This window comes from Saccopteryx leptura, chromosome 10, assembly GCF_036850995.1.
Source record: "Saccopteryx leptura isolate mSacLep1 chromosome 10, mSacLep1_pri_phased_curated, whole genome shotgun sequence".
NCBI classification, from domain to species: Eukaryota; Metazoa; Chordata; class Mammalia; order Chiroptera; family Emballonuridae; genus Saccopteryx; species Saccopteryx leptura.
The window spans coordinates 9,282,703-9,299,167 of record NC_089512.1 but is presented as its reverse complement, the minus strand read 5'-3'; the positions used below and the strand labels follow the sequence as shown (position 1 = coordinate 9,299,167).

The window sequence follows — 16,465 nt, the reverse complement described above, 5'->3', positions numbered from 1 at the left end:
GGGGGTTCTCAGGAGGACTGGCTCAGAACAGCCTGAAGCCATGCGGTGTTGCACATCCAGGTGGAAGCTGGATTCTCAGAAATAAGCTCTGGAATAGTTTACCCAACGTTGCCTTGAAACAAATAAACACAAATGAGAAAGCACCACTAGATGGTTTGCTTTACATGACTCCCCACCCTAGCTATTCAGTCCTCTTTCAAATCCTTACTAAAGATGCCTCCCCTAAAGGAGCATGGGCTTTGGTGTAACCGACCAGCTCTGTGAACTTGAAGGAGTTCATCTCTCTCCCTGAGCTTCAGTCTCTCATCTGTTACGTGAGAAAGTATCAGTAACCTTGAGGGAGTACTGTAAGTAAGGTATGACAAAAGCCAGCCCTGGCCCTTGCCAGGACGTTAGTAAACATCAGGGGAGGTCCTTACTTGAATCTACCCTTCCTTCAGGACTCAAGACACCCAGAACGTCCAGTCTCCCATCCTGTTCTGGCTGATGTCCCTGCCCCAAGATCCCCCACCAGGTCTCTCTGTAGTTAATCTAGAAAGGGAATTCTGCTGGATGATGTACAGTAGTGGGAGCTGCATTTTCAGATTTTCATTATGTTGCCACCAGTTTGAAAGCTTTGACTGAGACACCAATCGTGTAGCAGGACTTGCCTGCATCATAATCCCCTTCACCCCGGAGTCTCTGGTGCTCTTCCTTATGCACCACTGCGTGAATGTTTCCTGCTGAGGAACTTACATTTCTGCAGTGGCCTTAGAAACTTAAGACCCATGAGGTGGGATATTGCACACCTCAGCTAGGGCCCTATGGTTTCCTGCCAAATCCATTTCTCTGGGTCCCTTCTCCAACTCTGACCTAGCCCTGTGACAAAGTAATCAGCCCTCTTCCTGGAGAAACCCGGGCTGGACATCAGTAACAAAGCTGAGTGACCATTTCTGATTTCTGCAGCCACGGCCAGGGCAGGCGGATTCGCTGACAGTCAGCAGCATGGGGACCACAGGGCTTAGAGACAAAGCAACAGGCAGCTGGAAGCTCAGGAGCAGCTCGTGCAACACTGACCCCGGGAGCCCCGTCTTTGGGCAAACTATGGCAGAGCAGTAGGCACATTGAGTCAGCATCGTCAGATGCCATTAAACAATGTGACCTCCATCCCCCCGGCCTCCTAGTCCATTCACTGTTTTCCCTACAGGTGGGCACCATGCAATAACACTGCTCCCCAAGGGATTGGGGCTGGGGCGGGGACTTTAAGGAGAAACAAAGGACTATGTTGCAGCCAAGCAGCCCACTATGCTGTCCTGTGTCTTTAGCATCTGCCCCAAGGTCATTACACAATGGTCAGTTATGGCCCTAAAGCCTGGGACCTTCCAGTGCCATCATGCTGCATCCAGGGAGTAGGTGAGCCTCTGAGCAGGGAGGGCCGTCTGTGCGGGGAAAGACACCAGGCCTGAGGTGCGGGGCAGCTGGCTTTTCCTGGTTCATAATAACCATTCATGTGCATGTGTCCCCAACCCCACAGTCAGTATATTGGTAGCTTGAAACCCACCACAGTAAGCATGTTTACATACAAATCAGGGCTCACTTTATAGGAAAGCCTACTATGGAATTTTCAGGGAAGGTCATTATAAAATATCGAGCAACACGTCAATGCCCACCTGCCACCCTGCCAGTCTGAATAGCCTAAGAGCTGTCCTGCTGGTCAGAGCGGGAACAAAAAGGTCGATGAGTGACACAATGCCTGGTGGCAGGCTATGCACACTCCTGGGAAGTTCTACTTTGGAAATGTGAGACCCTCTAGATTTTGGGGCTGGGGAAACAGTTGAAGAAGATACCTCTAAGTAGCCCCAACCCCACTATTCTCAGAACAAAATTCTGCTTCCACTTTCTTTAGTAGGAAAAAAAAATGCATCCCAAGAGGTCACCAGGACCACTCCCTAAATTCAGGGGAGAAAATCCTACCTCTTCCAAAGTCAGCTCACAATGTGAGTTGGAGAATCCTGGTTCTACTCTTCTTAAGAAGATAGTTGAGTTTCAAACCGTCCCGCATCTGCAAAGACTTTTCTATTCCTAGCTCCCTCCTGCTACACCATGTATGATTTTCATTTCCATGCAGTTGATTTGCAAGTAATTTCCTCTTGAATAGCCTTCCACAGAAAGTGGCTCTTGTTCCTTAATGCTCTGACAACTTTCTTAATCAGTCAGTCCCATCATTCAAGAAAGCTTTTCTTTTTTAATAACAACAAAAAATGATTATTTCACATCTGACTGCCCATCTTATAAATCCTCCCATTCTCAGCATTACTACGCAGTTCACTGCCTTGCAGGTACATCAAGGGGCCAGCAGACGCACTGCGTGCACGGATTCATGCAGATTGTCCTCCATAGAAGCCAACTGCACAGAGAAGAGAAGTGCCACTTACTCTGGTGTGAAAGGATTTTGTGCACAAATTCTTTGTTTGTAGAGTTTTTAGAGTCTTTGTTTTTCAGGTTCAAGGTTCTGATGGAGTAGGAAGTCTTTCATTTCTTGTGTAACTATGGAGACAGAAGTCTAGGGATCTCAGTCATTCAGAATGCAAAGTGGAGGCAAATTCTTCTTTTTACATAGGTGAGTGTGGATGAGCAGTAAGGACACCAAACATTTCCTGGATGCTGAGTTCCATGTAAACATTTTTCTGTGGTCACTTGGTAGCACTTCTCTCTGCAGGTTCTGTCTTAAGGGCATTGGGGGCAGGTAATGAGGTGGCATTGTTTGGGGTAAGGGAGGTGGCAGTAAGGTGTTTTCCAGAACTTGTGGAGCCACTGAAGGCTGGGAATGGGAGGGGCACTGATGTAGGGCGGGAGGTCTCTGTGCTGGCGTGCCAGCCCATGCTAAGGACCCCTGACCCAATCTAGCTGAATGCTTAAGAGGAACTAGTTTATAGCTACAGCTGTAAGTGAAAAAGCTGAGGCCCCAGCAGATCTAATCTTGCCAACAGAGGCAGGATTTGTTCCTTGTGTGTCAGCCTTGCAAATTTTGCAGGAAGGTGGTTTATTGTCCTTAAAACTTTTGCAAAGATATTGTACAAAAGTGCTGAAAAAATTGTAACCTTGTGGGGTTTGCCTATAAATACCCCTCTCCCCTTGGAGCTCATCGCTGTTTGTTGCTTTCTCAGTGCAGCAGACAGACCACTGGCCAGTGAATAAAGCTTCTCAAATTCAATCAATTTGGGGTTTGGTTCCGTTCAGTGCAGTTGCACCACAACAGTCTCGTTGCAGAGAGCAGCCTGTTCTTTCTCTTCCATTTTTTCTTTCTTCCTCTTTCTTTATGTTTTTCTTTCTTCCTTTCTATCTTTCTTTCTTTACATTTTCTTTTTTATCCTTTATTATTTCTCCTACAGATTGCAAGTGAAAGTGTTTAACGAGAATCCTGGGTGTTCTGTTCCTCCATAACCTGCTAGTAAACCAGGGGGAGGCGGCAACTTCTTTTTGGCGCCCCTAGTCCTCCACTGTCACTGCTCACTGTCCTCCACTGTCACTGCTTACTGTCCCTCTCCTCTCCCCTGTCTGCCCCAAACCCACAGCGCTGTTTCACACAGAGAAAACCCCAGCCCGGAGTTCATACAGGTCTGTACAATGGAGCTTGCTGTCTCACTGAGCCCAGGCTCCTGTGAAGATCAAATCCCAGCTCTCCCCTTGAGACCAGGGCAGATCCCTAGCTTTCCTATGTCCTGGCTCCCCCTCCATCAAATGAGAACACCGGATGCTTAGGCTCGTAGGAGGATGCACAAGGTCAACTTGTATGGGTGTTGGGTACAGGAAATATGTCTCATAGATAATGTTTATTTCGGTTTTCCTCACAGTAGCCAACACCCGCTCTGTGCTGGTGTCTCTTTGGGTCCCACCTGCTTTTCTATAAAAGGAGGACTGTGCTAACCCCTCTCACAGGCATGTTGTAAAGTACCCTTCAGAAATCATATACGTGACCATGTTTGAACATGTCCCTTCAGGCTCAGTTTCCTCATCTGTGAAAATGAAGACAATAGAGGAGGTGCCATCATGAAACATCCCGTGAGTCTGCTGGGTGGGGTCTCCCCGTTTGGCAGCCTGTCTGTAGAGAGATGGCGGGAGAGAGAGGCAGGAAGGGAACCAGATTGACAGCGATGGCTACGGGCCCGGAAACGTGCCACCTTTGCACACAAAACTGGGCATGTGTGTACAGGGGTTAATGGGAAGCCACATCAGTGACAAGCCTTTCAAATCATTCCCATCACAGGTCTATGCTTTACTGACTTTGGGCTTGTTGGGTAAGCTCCCAAGTGTCTCTTTCCTCCTCTGTAAGGCAGGGTTATAATGCCAACGTTATAGAGAGGACTAAAGGAAAATACATACACACAGACATGAATGAATGGTTTGGTGCAGTGCTCAAGACATTAATGCTTCCTGTCCTAATGTGGGGTGTCCATCGAGGTGCAAACCGTGAGCCCGGATGCAGGTGCACCAGGTGCACACAGTGAGAGTGCAGGGGTTTCAGAAAACACCACAGGGGAGGGGATAGTGGGACAAGAAAAGAAAGGAGCTGAAGATGAGAGCCACAGAGTCCCTGCCACTGTGGGCAGCAGGGTTCAGCCTACTGGGAACGCAGGGGCCCTGCTGGGTCATCCACTTCAGGCCTGAGTTGTGAGGACACCAGGCAGTGTCCATAAAATCTGGACCTTTCCACACGGTTGAGGGCTGCTTCTTGTGCTATTCTGGCTTCCCGTCTACCCCGCTCACCAGACGGGGCGCCCCGTGTTGTCGGAGGGGCTGCAGCGTGTAGACGTGCATGCTGAGGGGCGTGCCCACAGGGTGATCAGGAGACTCAGATGCACGCCAGTGTTGGCACAGCTGAGCTCCCTGCCCCTCCCCCACTAGGGCACTCTGCCAAGTGGACATCAGTCAGCCCTACCCCGCAACACGAAATGAAAGGTCTGTGTGTGTCTGCTTATCTGTCGTACTCGGCTGGTGGGTCGGTTTTAGAGAGTGAGGCTACTTCCAAAAGTTAAACACCTCATGCATAAAATCCTCGACCTGAGTGGTTTGATTTTAATGAATACAAGAAAATTCTCTATAAGGGAATTTCAATGCCAATGACAGTTCCCCAATTTTATTACCCATTTGTTTCAAGTCCGTCCATCATGAGTTCTATGTTCCTCGTTTTTCCAGCAGCCTAAACCCTGTAGGTGGGCATGGAGAGTTTGGTGGAGGCAGCTGCTGCCTCCTGATTGGCTCTGGGCTCTGAACCAAGTCAGCTGTGCAAATCCCAGTTTCTAAGCCCATTGGTGGTGAGGGTAGAGGTGAGGGGAGGCTCAGTGGTTTTGTTTACAAATGTTTATGTTCGGAAATGTGAAACGCTCATTGGTCCAAGCCCTTGGCTGCCGCCCTTTATTCTTTCTTCTGGAATGACCTAGCTCACTCATTCATCTACAGGGAGAATTCACGAAAAACACTCAAGGCCCAGACGTGATCCACCTCAACTCCAGGTGGCGTTGCTGCACACTGATCAGAGGTCACAATCTTGCCATGACCCTGAAGCTGTTTCCCCTCTAGACACCGTGTCTGGCAGGTCACTCTTGCTCGGACCTGAGTCAGAACCTATCAGAGAGTTTCTGCTCCCCTGCGGATGGAGATGTGGAGCTGGCCCTGTCCTGGTTCTCGGTGTGGAAGAAGGGGAGCCGTTTCCCCGGCCTCAGGGACAGGAGCCTGTGGAACAGCTGATGGGGTACTCGTGGCACCTCTCTTCAACAAAGACGTAGATGATGGGGTTGAGACAGCAGTGCATGTAGGCGATCACCTCTGTCACTGGAATAGCTAGGGCTAGTTGGTCTTTCTGGTTACAGAAATTAACTAAAAGGATGTCATCAAAAGCATAAATAGAAATAGTCAGATTGAAGGGCATAGAAAAAAGGAAAAACATGGTCATGATGACAAAAATCAGATGGATGGCTTTTGACTTCCTCTCATTGGGCCGTCTGAGCAGAATCTTTATGATCCCCGTGTAGCAGACGATCATGATCACCAGAGGCAAGACCAGCCCCAGGACGCTTAGTTTCAGAGCCAGGATCCATTTCCACTGATTGCGATATTCAGGAGGGAAATAAACGGTGCAGCTGTAACTATAGGACTCATCTTGGGACTGATCCCGGGATGGCAGCCTGGAGGGCCAGGACCCAGCTGACTACGCTGGTGATGATACCAAATGTGATGGTCCGGGCCCGCAGGGCAAACACAGCATGGACGATGGCCAGGTACCTGTCGATGGTCAGCAGGATGATGAAGAAGATCTCGCTGTACAGACCTACGTAATAAAGCCCCGACAGCAACTTGCACATGACACTGCCGAACACCCAGTTATCTTTCCGATAGTAGTGAATCCAGTAGGGCAGCGTGAAGAGGAAGAGCAGGTCAGAAATGGCCAGGTTGAGCAGGTAGATGCTGGTCATGTTCTTGAGCCTCTTGTGTTGCAAGAGGGTCAGGACCACCAGGATGTTTCCGACCAGGCCAGTGACAAACACCAGGGAGTACAAAAAGGGCAGCAGCAGAGCTCCAAAGGACCTCCAGTCTTCATTCTGGCACAGGGTTGATTCCTGTCATCAAATTCTGTGGTCCTGTCACAGTCCACTGTACTGGCTGGAATTTCAATCCTGCTTTCTCCCAGTGGGTCCAGGAAGGTGATTTCTGTTTTTACTTTGCTGTTAGAGGCAGTGGGCTCTGGACAACAGAGACAAGGCAGAGATTATGTCTCAACCCCTTCACAACTGTTTACTGAGTGTCCACCGTGTTCCATGTCCTGGAACCCAGTGTTGAGATAGGGTTCTCTCTGCCCTTGTGAAAACTGTAGTTTACTGTAGATTGGGGGTGGAAAAGACAATTAACAAATGAGTGAACCTAGCATGATGTCAAATATTTTGGCAAAGAGGGCTATGAAGGAAACTTCTGTGGATGGAGCTCCCAGACAAGGGGAGACCTCACCACATTCTTCACCACCAACGCTTCCCTCATGCTTCCTATAGACTTAGCATTGATCTTAGTGTTAAACTATCCTGGAGGGTACAATTCACTTTTCCCATTTTAGAGGTGATGACACAGAAGTTCAGAGTGAGCGGGACACATATCCGGTGACAACCAGAGCTGAGGCTCAAACCCGGTGTGTACACTCTCACGCCTGTCCCTGAAACCACTCAAATGTCCTGCCTCCTATCACAGAGCTGTGACGTTGCCCTTGGGAGTTCGCAGAAAGACATGAGAGTAGTAATATCTTAGCTGACAGTCTAATACTTACCAATGAACCTTCATGGCATTAGAGACTAAATAGTGTCTTTGTTGGTGTGACAAATGGTACTGAGAATGTCACACTGTGTGGCCATGTGATCTTTTTGGATGTCACAAAGTCTAGTGGGTGCTCCTGTGATTTGGTAGGCATGGGCACAGATGTGGTACATTGCAGAGATCATCTCACCGTACCGCAGTACTGCCGACACAGTCCAATTCTAGGAGGCCAGCCCATCCCTTAGTTGGGGACACTGAGGACACCAGAGTTTGTGTGGCCTGGACCACGGTACTCGGTCCTGACAGGGCACAGGCAGGTCTGCAGTAGCTCTGTCATGTCAGAGCAGGTCAGAAATGGTTAGTTTGAGGACGGAAATGTGGGTCATGTCCTTGAGCCTCTTGTATTATTGCTAGAGGACCAAGATCACCAGAATGCTGCCTCAGAGAGCTCTGAGGACTCAGGAGAAACCCAGGCTGCGTGAGCGGGTGACCTGGTGAGAAGAAGGGGGTTCTCGGGAGGAATGTCTCAGACAGCTTGAAGCTATGCAGTGTTGCTCAACCAGGTGGAAGCTGGAAGGATCAGAAATGAGCTCTGGAATAATTTTACCCAACATTTCCTTGAAACAAACAAAGACAAACACAAACGAGAAAGCACCACTAGATGGCTTGCCCTACAGGACTCTGCACACCTGCTCTTCAGCCCTCTTTCCAATCCTTTCTGACCACTTACTGAAGACACCTCCCCAAATGGAGCATGGGCTTTGGTGTATCCGACCAGCTGTGTGAACTTGAAGGAGTTCATCTCTCTCCCTGAGCCTCAGTCCCTCTTCTGTAATGTGAGAAAGTATCAGTTACCCTGAAGGATTTCTGTAAGGTAAGGTATGAGAACAGCCAGCCCTGGCCCTTGCCAGTAAACATCATGTGACCTCCTTCCTAGCATTACACCTTTGCTGAGGACTCCAGCCACCAGGAATGTCCCAGTCTCCAATCCTATTCTGGCTGATGTCCCCTGTCCTCCATGTTCCCCGCCAGGTCTCTCTGTAGTTAACCTAGAAAGGGAATTCTGCTTGATGATGGACACAGCCATAGGAACTGCATTTTCAGATTGTCACTATATTGTCACCAATCTGAAAGATTTGACTGAAACACCAATCATGTAGCAGGACTTGCCTGCATCATAATTCCCTTCAACCCGGAGTCTCTGGTACTCTTCCTTATGCACCGCTGCGTAAATGTTTCCTGCTGAGAAACTTACATTTCTGCCGTGACTTTAGAAACTTAAGGCCCATAAGGGGTGGATGTTGGGCACCTCAGCTAGGGCCCTATGGTTTCCTGCCAAATCCATTTTTCTGGGTCACTTCTCCACCTCTGCCCTAGCCCTGTGACTGAGTAATCAGCCCTCTTCCTGGAAAAACCTGGGCTGGACGTCAGAAACAGAGCGGAGTCAACAATTTCTGATTTCTGCAGCCACTTTTTAGGGCCGGCAGAGCAGCTGGCAGTCAGCACGTGGGGACCACAGGGTTTGGAATGGAAGCAACAGGCAGCTTTAAACACAGGGGTGGCTCATGCAACAACGACCTCGGGAGCTCAGTCTTTGGGGAAACTTTGGCAAAGGTGAAGGCATGTTGAATCAGCATTGTCAGATGTCATTAGTGAAGTAACCTGCATCCCCCCTGTCTCTTACTCCATTCATTTTTTTTCCTACAGGTGGGCACCATGTAATAACACTGCTCTCCTAGGGATTGGGGCTGGGGCGGTCCTTGAAGGAGAATCCAAGGGCCATGTTGCAGCCAACCTGCCGGCCATGCTGTTGTCTGCCTCAAGAGTCTGCCCCAAGGTCAGTGCCCAGTGGTCAGCTCTGGCCCTGGAGCCTAGAACCTTCCAGTGCCAACATGCTGCATCCTGGGAGTAGCTGAGACTCTGGCAGGGAGCTCAGTCTGTGTGGGGAGCTCAGACACCAGGCCTGAGGTGTGGGGCAGCTGGCTTTTCCTGGGTCATAAGAACCAACTGTGTGCATGTGTCCCCAACCCCACAGTCAGCATATTGGTAGCTTGAAATCCAGCACAGTGGGCATGTTTACTTTCAAAATCAGCAACACTGGAAATCAGGGCTCTCTTTTCACAAAAGCCTGCTATGAAATAATTAGGAGCACATCAATGCTCACCCACCTCCCCACTAGTATGAATAGCCTACTAGCTGTCCTGCTGGTCAGAATGGGGACAAAAAGGTCAATGAGTGACACACAGCCTGTTGGCAGGCTATGCAAACTTCTGGGAATTTCTACTCTGGAAATGTGAGACTCTCCAGATTATTTGAGGGAGGAAACAGTTGAAGAAAATACCTCCAAGGAGCCTCAACCTCACTATTCTCAGAACAAAGTTCTGCTTCCACTTTCTTTAGTAGGACAGAATGGGTGCATCCCAAGAGCTCTCCGGGACAACTCTCCACATTCAGGGGGTGAAATCCTACCTCCTCCACAGTCAGCCAACAGTCTGAGTTTGTGAGTCCTTGGTTCTATTCTTCTTAAGAAGGTGGTTCAGTTTCAAACCATCCCGCATCTGCAAAGACTTTTCTAATTCATAGCTTCCTTCTGCTACAATGACTTTAGACACCGTGTATGATTTTCATTCACATGGGGGAAATTTTGCAAGTAATTTCCTCTTGAATAGCCTTCCACAGAAAGAAACTTTTGCCTCTTAATACTGACCCTACTTCCTAATCAGTCAGTAATGACCCATCATTCGAGACAGCTTCTCTTTTTAGCAAAATAAAAGCTTATTTCACATCTGATTACCCATCTCATAAATCTTCCCATTCTCAGCATTGCCATCTTGCTCACTGCCTGGCAGGTGCATCAAGGGCCATCAGACACACTGCGCGCACGGATTCATGCAGACTGCCCTCCAGAGAAACTGACAGGACAGAAACAACAACTGCAACTTACTCTGGTGTTGTTGTAAGGTATCCAGTCCACAATTCAACAGGTTTTTCGTAGAGACACCAAGTCCAAATGAGTTTTGAAGAGTTTTATTAAAGGAGGAAATTTATTAAATATGCCAGCCGCATATAGCTTACATAGGGCTGTCCCAAATCGTGTGTGTCTATAATATTCTAGGGGCTGGTTATGTACCCTTAATTATACATGAGCGGGGAAAAGCCTGACATCACGACATAAGCTTATACCCTTTGTTTTCCCCTATACTGGTTTGGGAAAAGGATGAAGGGTGGGGGGAATGGGACTCAATTCATGAGCAAGTTTATAACATCTGTCTACAGGATTCATAAAAAGACACTTCTATACTTTAAAACTTACCAGGCAACACAATGATAAAAATGTCACTTTATATATTAGAAGACTTTTCTATATGTTCTAGTGTTCATTTGCTATTCCTTTGTTCAGAAATACAGACATTAACTACATGCTTTCAGGAGGGGAGAGGTAGTTTTCATGGGAACAAATGCCTGTAAATGACCCATTAATATAAAAATGGTTTAATTTAATCTTTCTCTGCCTGCACCTGGCTATTCACCCATTTCCCCACAGGTGTGGTGGAAGGTCAGAGAATCCAAGACTCTTTCCCCTTTGCATTTACAACACAATGCCATCGGCCATCTTGATTTTATGCTAATCACACAAGTACAAAGATCATTTACAAAATCTCTCTGCACACCTAGCCCAAATTAATAAAATACTCTTCAAGCTTCTTAAAATGTTAATATTAATTTCGTAGCTTCTGGTACCTTACAACAGTGTCAAAGGATTCTGACTACAAAGTCTTTGTTTCTAGAGCTGTTAGAGCCTTCATTTTCAAAGTTCAATGTCCTGATGCTGTAGGAAGTCTTTCACATCCTGTGTAATGATGGAGACAGGACGCTCGGGTTCTCTGTCATTCAGAATGACAAGAAGGAGGCAAAATCTTCTTTTTACATAAGTGAGTGTGCAGGAGTAGTTAGGATTTCCTGGATGCTGAGATCCATGTAAACATTTTTCTGTGGTCACTTGGTGGCACTTTTCTCTGCGGGCTCTGTCTTAAGGGCATTGGGGGAGGGTAATGAGGTGGTGTTGTTTGTGGTGAGGGAGGTGGCAGTAAGGTGTTCCCCAGATCTTGTGGAGCAACGAAAGGCTGAGAGTGGGAGGGAGACTGATGCAGGGAGGGGGGTCTCATGGTCAGTGAGCAGCCTTTTCTTTCTATTGCTCTTTCTCTCCTTTATTTTTTCTTTCTCTCTTTCTTTTTTTCTTTCTTTCTTTCTTTCTTTCTTTCTTTCTTTCTTTCTTTCTTTCTTTCTTTCTTTCTTTCTTTCTTTCTTCTTTTTATTCCTTCTTTCTTTTTCTTTATTTATTTTTAAGATTGCAAGTGAAAGTGTTTAAACTGGAACCCGGGTCCTCTGTTCCTCAGAATGACCTGCTGGTAAACCAGGGAGAGTAGGCAGCTTCTCTTTGGCGCTCCTAGTCGTCCACTGTCACTGCTCACTGTCCCTCTGTTCTCCCCGTTCTGTGCGCCCCTCACTCCCCCAAACCACAGAGCTGATTCACCTAGAGGAGCCTCCAGACCAGAATAAATAGCGGTCTGTTGGATGGAGTTTGCCAGGTCTCTGAGCCCAGGTTTCTGTTTTCTGCATCGTATAACACAGAGCAAGTTCAAATCCCAGCACTCCACTTTAGACGGGAGGAGATCACTAGGTTTTCTATGTCCTGGCTCCTCCTCCATCAAATGAGAACACTGGATGCTTAGGCTCATAGGAGGATGCACAAGGTCAGCTTGTATGAGCATTGAGGACAAAAACATCTGTCATAAATGATGCTTCTTTCGCTTTTCCTCACAATAGCCAACACCTGCTCTGTGCTGGTGTCTCTTTGGGTCCCACCTGCTTTTCTATAAAATAAGAACTGTGCTAACCTTTCTCACAGGCATGTTGCAAAGTACCATTCAGAAATCATGTACATGCTTCGAACATTTTCTTCAGGCTCAGTTTCCTCATCTGTGAAAATAAAGACAGTAGAGGAGGTTTCATCATGGAACTTCCATGAGTCTGCTGGGTGGGGTCTCCCCTTTGGCAGCCTGTCTATAGAGAGAGGGCGGGAGAAAGAGGCAGGAAGAAAACCAGATTGACAGCGATGGCTACAGGCTTGGGAACTTATCACCTTTATACGGACTGCAGGTCGAGGGGCACACATGAGTGACGAGTCTCTCACATGTGACAGTCTTGCATCCCATCCCAGGTCTACCTTTTACTAATTTTGAGCATGTTATTTAAGCTCCCAAGTGTCTCTTTCCTCTTCTGTAAGGCAAGGTGAATAATGCCAACACTATGGAGAGGACTCAAGTTAGATACACACACACAGACACACACTCACACACAAATGAATGATTTGGTGCAGTGCTTGAGATAGTGAGTACTGTCTTAGAGTGGGGTCTTCACCCAGGTGCAAATCATGACCATGGATGCAGGTGCACACAGTGAGTCTGCAGGGGTCCCAGGAAACACCGCAGGAGAGAGGATAGTGGGACAGGAATAGGAAGGAGCTGGTGATGAGAGTGGGCAGTGGGGTTCGGTCCTACTGGGAATTCCAGGGTCAGTTCCTGTGATCCTTGACCAGCTGTCCAGTTCTGCTCTAGGCTTCTGTGGCCCCCACGACACAGAGAGGACATGCCAGGAACATGTACTTGTTCACCTCACTTATGTTACTGATTACTATGACGTGCCAGGCACTGTCAGGTACTAGGGATATAGTGGTGACAGGGAGAGACAGACATCGTTCTTCAGGTGCCCACGGGGTAGCCAGGCTCACAGACTATTAAGCAAGCCCTACAGAAGGAACAGTGTCATGGCCTGGAAAGTACCCTGGGCCAGGGAAGGTGCAGCTGGGGAGGGAGGTGGGGAGGGAACCCTGTAGAGCAGGGGTCTCAAAGCTAGGATATCAGAGCTGAATCAACACTGCTGGGAACACGCTAGTGATGCAAATTCTGGGGTCCCATTCCACACCTACTGAATCAGACAATCTGGTGCTCCTGTCATTCCGATGCTCGCTCCCGTTTGGGAACCGTGGATCTAGACTTTCACTGGCCCTTTGTCTCCAGGCCCTGAGTGATCTGTCCTCGGGAGAGCTGGGCTGGCCCACATGTGAGCGGGTAGAGGTCTTGTGCTTATAGCTGGAGGGCTAAAGAAGCTGCTGCTTAGCGGGCTGCTGTCCCCTTGGGCTTGAATGGTGAGTGGCCTGCATGCGTGCATCTGCGCGCGCACACACACAGCTTTTGTACTTTTTATTTTTAACACAGGTGGGTCATATTACACACATTGTTCTGGGCATCAAAGTAATGCAAGGAAATCACCGAAGTGTGACAGTGTTTCAAAGAAAATGCACTGAAACTTCGTTATCAAGAAAACTTTGAAAGAAGTAATAATAAAACAAGGGGCCGCTCTGGGGCAAGGGGTCTGCACAGACATCAGCTGTGTAATCCCCGTTGGCCGCTTGTGGCATCCACACAATGTAAACCACAGGTTTCCAGGAGGGGAGAGGCAGAGGCTGGGGCTCCAGGGGGAGTGAGCAGGAGGCGGTCCAGAGGGATGGGCCCTGGGTCAGTGGGGAGGGGTTTGAGCCATTAGCATGATTGACAAGGCCTTATCTCAGGTCCTTGTAGCTACCATTGTTTTAACCACATGTTTCTGTTAATGAAAAGTGAAGCTCAGACAGATGTCACACAGGCGTTCCTGGCATTTAAGTGCCCGTCTTAGGAAGCTTGTGCTTGAGTGTACGCTGGGTCATTCCCAAATGGTAATTTCAAACTCAGTATATTTGAGGGCCTCCTGCTCTCGACCGTCTCCCAGTCTTCCTGCCTCCCCGCTCTGGACACGTGGCTCCTCCTCGCCCCTCGCCCCCCACTATAGAAATCCTACCAACATTTTGTTTCCCAGATGGTGTCATGGCCCTGAGTCTTCACTGACACCACACCATCATTCTAGAACGTTCTTCCCAACTCGTTCTATTCTGAAACAACGTCTTATCTTTATACTTTTTTTGTCTCTCTTTCCTCATTTCTTCATCTATTTTCTTCCCTCTCCCTACTCTTTCTTCATTTCTTTCTTATCACAAAGAATAATTTTGTTTTAGATATGCTTGTTTAAATATATTGGTAGCACTCAAGGAGTGCACAGATGAAAAGAAGCCTCATACTTTCTGGGGATTTTGTCCAGTGTCAGTCTAGTGGGCGTGGCATGGACATTTCCCAGAATCCCTTGCCTGCAGGGGCAGGTGAGTGTCCACTGGGAGGACTAATTAGCAGTCATTTGTAAGGGTGAAGCAACAGTGTTGAGCTCAGAAGATGGAAACAGTGCCAGGCCCTGTGGTGGCTTTATGCACTGTCGCCCACCTGCAGGCTCCCGCTGCTGGAGTTGGGCAGCACCTGGACCCACAGTGACTGCCGGTTACGCTGCTGCCTGAAGTCCTGGGCCAGGAGTCCAAGCATCAGCATGGGGAAAGGGCAGGTTCCGTTCACGTCACTGTCCTTTCTACTGACACATTCTACTTTGTCCTAGCTGTCGTCCGTATCTAGTGTCCCTTCCTGACTGCTCGCTTGGCTGATCTCTAGAGACTTCCCTCCCTGTGCTTGTTGAGAGAAAACAGCGTGCACAGACTCACCCACCAGCTCCCACAATTGCAAACTATCCAGTTGCTAAACACACTCTTATTCCTCAGGATCCCAGACTTTCTCTGTTCCCGGAGCCCTTACGGTCCCAGTACTTTTCCTCAGCGCCCGGAGACAAAAGAAGAACCGAACTGTTCCCCTCAGGATGTCTTTAGATTCAAACAACTTAAGTGATCTTGCCTATAGATGCTTAAAAATACACATCTATTGAAAAATTGATATTTTATTTCATTTTTAAATAATCCATGCCAATGAGATATGTACACCTGGTGTGCAGATGTTGGAATCTATGGGACACTGTCCCCTCAGTTCCTGTTCCACACTGATTTATCTCAAATCACTGGAAACCCGACTTTGCAGAGACACGCCCACTTTGAAAGGAATGCACCACAATCTAACATTGAAACTGAACTTTCTCCTACTTGTAGTTCCCAGGGTGTCCAGGAAATGTCAGGTGCAGTGTGGAGCCCTTAAAAATTGAAACTCTGAGTTTACTGTGGCCCCCGGGTGCCTCGGCACACAGTTTGGAAACCCTAGCCTTATCTCTCGTCATGTCTGTCATTAAACTCTGAGTGATACACACATAATCCCATAGAAATTTGGGGTCTATTTTCTCCCTGTGTTTGTCTTCTTTATATATATTATAAAATATAAACCAGAAGATTCTGCATTTTTCTTTTTTATTTAACATTAACAATATAAGCATATTCACATGTCAATAAATTTTTTTAGAAGTCATTCCTATCGGTATCCTAGCTCATAATAACAACAGTTATTGAACTCTTCCTCTGTTAACGATCTTTCCAGATGTGCTGCTTTTTCCCATTATCTGTGACAGATCCTGGAAGCAGGATTATAAGGTGAGCTTTTCAAATGATATTGATACCCATTGCCAAAGCGCTTTTCAGAAACACAGCAGTGATTTACATTTCCATCAGAAATATGTGACAGGGATTGTGTCGCATCATTCTTACCTGCTTTGGGTATTTTCATTAATAAAAAAAATTGACATCTGGTTATTATCTTAGCAGGCAAAAGAAGAGGTTCACTGTCATTAGCATGTCCTTGATTACTAATGTAATTGAGATTTCATATTAAGGCTACTGCATTTTTTGATGACTTACTGGTTAATATCTTTGTTAATTGTTTGACAATTGGGCATATAGAATAATTATGGGATAGAAAAATCCAAGTGGTTTTCCTACTGATTTGTAAAATTTCCTGATACATTAGGGGAGTTGATGATAGCATCTTGGTTTAATTTTTAGTTTGTTATATACATTTTTTCTCTGTGTTAACATTTTTGTATTTTATGTTTTATAATGTGTGTCAATTATAAGTCGGGCAATTTCTTTTTCAATAAATTACTTTTTATATTCAAAATTTGCTTACACTGTTTTCCTAATTATTTTTCTAAAAGGTTTTATTTAACTTGTTAAATTAAGAGCTAAGACAGAATGCTTTGGGGGTGAACAAAAGCTACACAGTGATTTGGTGCTGGCCTTCCAAGTCCCTGCCAGGAATCTCTATTAGGTCTATTT

At 47.1% G+C, this 16,465-nt stretch overlaps 1 pseudogene; it reads right to left on the bottom strand.

Annotated features, from left to right (window-relative positions):
• Positions 1 to 5,597: 5,597 nt before the first annotated feature.
• Positions 5,598 to 14,750, bottom strand: LOC136381818 (C-C chemokine receptor type 1-like; annotated as a pseudogene).
• Between the last annotated feature and the right edge of the window lie 1,715 nt (positions 14,751 to 16,465).